The sequence below is a fragment of the Acomys russatus genome, chromosome 4, assembly GCF_903995435.1.
Source record: "Acomys russatus chromosome 4, mAcoRus1.1, whole genome shotgun sequence".
NCBI lineage: Eukaryota > Metazoa > Chordata > Mammalia > Rodentia > Muridae > Acomys > Acomys russatus.
The window spans coordinates 7,119,037-7,122,391 of record NC_067140.1 but is presented as its reverse complement, the minus strand read 5'-3'; the positions used below and the strand labels follow the sequence as shown (position 1 = coordinate 7,122,391).

General features: G+C 48.1%; 1 non-coding gene across 1 annotated transcript; it reads right to left on the bottom strand.

Annotated features, from left to right (window-relative positions):
• Positions 1-3,002: 3,002 nt before the first annotated feature.
• LOC127188750 (U6 spliceosomal RNA) lies at positions 3,003-3,109 on the bottom strand. Its single transcript, XR_007830595.1, has one exon. It is a non-coding gene; the product is annotated as a U6 spliceosomal RNA (small nuclear RNA).
• Positions 3,110-3,355: the final 246 nt, after the last annotated feature.

The window sequence follows — 3,355 nt, the reverse complement described above, 5'->3', positions numbered from 1 at the left end:
ATGGTGTCAACATGCCACTGCTTTGCCCACTCTTCAGTTTGCTCTGGCCCTGTCTGCCGCAGCATGTATGGACGCAGTCGGGCAAGCTCTTGGTGTGGACTTGGACATGAAGTTGGAGACTGCTCCACTGCTGATCTGCGCAACTGTCTCCCAGTGCAACTGTATTCATTTTTTCCTAGACCAGCGGCAAAGGGAATAGACCACAGCACCGGGCAGGGGTGAACTTGATCGGCAGCCAGACAATAGCAAGGGGAAGGAGTAAGCTGCAGCTCAGTGCACACCAGCCATGCTCAGCCAACACCACAGCAACCCACAGAGCACAGCCAGGTGGTACCCACACTGTCCTGTGATTATATTGTGTTACTTATCTTTTTAAAGAACCAAAATGTTACAGATGCAATTGAAAACCTTCTACAGACCACTCTCCAACGTAATTCCTCTCCTCTCCTCAACTGCTCCCCAGAAATGAAATAGTCTCAGGAGACAGAACAGGTGCTAGTATATTTTATAACTGCATCTGTGATAAATCACACTGTCAGTGGGTTTAAGTTTATTGTTAGACAAGGCCTTGTTATGTGGCCCTGGCTGGTCTGGAACCCCACATGTAGACCAGGCTTAGCCTTGGATTCACAGAGATCGGTTTGTCTCTGCCTCCTGAGTGCTGGGATGAAAGACGTGCACCAGCGAGCATAGTGGTTGTTTGTTTGTTTGTTTCTATATTTATGTCAATGGAGTCATATTGTCAGGTTCTTCCATGATTTCCCTCTTTTCTCTGTTTATTTGTTGATGCTTCCAAACAGTTCTGCAGCCATGGGCATGGCTGAAGTTCCCAGCTTTTCACTAGTGCTCTGCTCTCTGACTTCCTACTTTCTGCTAACTGGGCCCCTAGATTCAGGCCTTGACAGGTCCTGAGTCTGCTTTTGACACTCGAAGGCCCCATATTCCGTGATATTTGAAAAACAGCAACCTGTTCTGCTTCTTCAGCCAGGCCTTCCCCAGTTTCCACCTGGCATCCTCTCAGCCTCATACTGACAGAGCTGCATGGCGAAGGAGGTCAGGCCAGAGGGCAGAATGGAGAGGTCCATGTGCTGAGAGTAACAAAGGTTCCTTGCTTTATGGGACTGGAATTAGGCTCTGGAACTTTCTCCAGGCCCCATCCATGCATGTCCTAGTAAAATCCAGTTTTAGTGAGTCAAGTTAAAAAGGACACTTGTCCCCTCTCCCCACCTTGGTATTTGTTAGTTTCCTTATCCTCCACCCAGCCCTGTCCTTAGCAAAAACATTGGTTTGGTGTGGCCTCAATTCTACTTTTCCCTGGTGTCTTCTCGCCTCAGGCTGCTCCTTGGCCACAAACTTCATCTGCCCTTGCTGCAATCACAGCTGAGGCTGGGCTCTTCCCACTGTGGAAGAAGGAAGCTATGTTTTGTTTTGTTTTTTTAACAGGCGGCATTACATAATGTTTGCTCTAGCAGGAGTGACCAGGTTACACAGCCTCCTCAGCTGGGTTCAGGCAAGGAGCTACACAGAGACCCAGAGAGTCCAGAAAGCCATAGACTTGGGGCTGGGAATGTGACTCAGTTGGTAGAGTGCAGGCCTAGCATGCACAGAGCCCTGGCTTTGATCTCAGCACCACGTAAATCAGCAGAGGTGACACACACCTGCAACCCCAGCATATGAATGAAAAGTAGGAGCAGGACGGTCAGAAGTTCATGTTCATTCTCAGCTTATAGTGAATTCAAGGTTAGCCTGAGCTACCTGAGACTGTCTAGAAGAAGAAGAGGAAGAGGAGGAAGAGGAGGAGGAGAAGAAGAAGAAGAAGGTGGCGCACGCCTTTAATCCCAGCACTCAGGAGGCAGAGGCAGGCGGATCGCTGTGAGTTCGAGGCCAGCCTGGTCTACAAAGTGAGTCCAGGATGGCTAAGGCTACACAGAGAAACCCTGTCTCAAAAAACCAAAAAAAAAAAAAAGAAGAAGAAGAAAAGAGGAGGAGGAGAAGGAAGAGGAGGGGGAGGAGAAAGGGAACAGGAGGAAGAAGCAGAAAAGAGGAGGAGGAAGAAGGAGGAGGAGAAGAAGAAGAGGAGGAAGAGGAAGAGGAAGCAGCTACATGCCCTTTGCTCCCAGAGCCTACCCAACCTTCTAGACTGATAAAACCCATGGCCAGGTCTGAGGGCCTGAAAATAGAAACAGCCCAGACAACTCCAGGCTAGACCTCAAAGAAGTCTGGATTTACAGGTCTGATTCCACACGGCTGCAGCCCTTGGGACCCTGTGTGGTATGGGAACACTGAGGAGATTCCACAGGCTGGAACGGCTTCATGGACAGCAGTGCACCATGGTGACCCACCCCAGAGGATCTGCCAAGCAGAGCAGTAAGTCACCATGGACAGATGACAACAGAGGACCAGCCAAGGCCAGTTACAGCTCCCTAAGGTGATGTCTAAACCCATGACAGAGAAGACAAGGCTGCCTGTGTTTCCTCCACCATTCAGGGCCTCAGAATGAAAACTGTGCTGTGTGTGTGTGTTTTTGTTTTGTTTTTGTTTTTTGGGGGGCATTTCTGTAACTTTATTTGACATTCAGCAGGTTAGTTTTCATCCACATTGACCATCTATAGATTTTTTTTTTATTTATTTATTTATTTATTTATTTATTTAGTGCATGAATGTTCTATCTGCATGTACACTTCTATGCCAGAAGAGGGCATCAGATCTCATCATAGATGCTTGTGAGCCACCATGTGGTTGCTGGGAATTGAACTCAGGACCTCTGGAAGAGCAGACAGTGCTCTTAACCACTGAGCCATCTCTCCAGCCCCATCTATAGATTTTTGATTGTGATAACAAGCACATAAGTTACCAATGTGTAGAGTTTGTTGGGTGAATCTTCATCTTCATTACATTTTCTGGACAAACGTACTCGGGTGTGATATGGAACATTCCTTATCCCTTTGGCCCAAACAGCTTTGTTGAGCTTGGTATCTATGCGCACATCTGGAGTCCCCACCAGAAACATGGAACGCTTCACGAATTTACCTGTCATCCTTGCGCAGGGGCCTTGCTGATCTTCTCTGTATCGGCCCAATTTTAGTATATGTGCTGCCGAAGCGAGCGCTGTGCTTCCCCCACTACACTCAGAGAGGAACCTGGGTTCTAGGAAGACATGTTTTACAGATTTTTATGACACCAAATTCCCCAAGCCCCAAGGTACAAGGACAGTTTGAAAATAGATGGCTCTGGGCTCCTGCAGCCACTTGCTGCTGGTGTTCCGGGTCCTACAGGATGGTCCCTGTAAAGAACTCCTGAGAAATGCTGTGATTTCAGGGCTCATGATATGAGACCGCTGAAGCAGAGTAGAAAC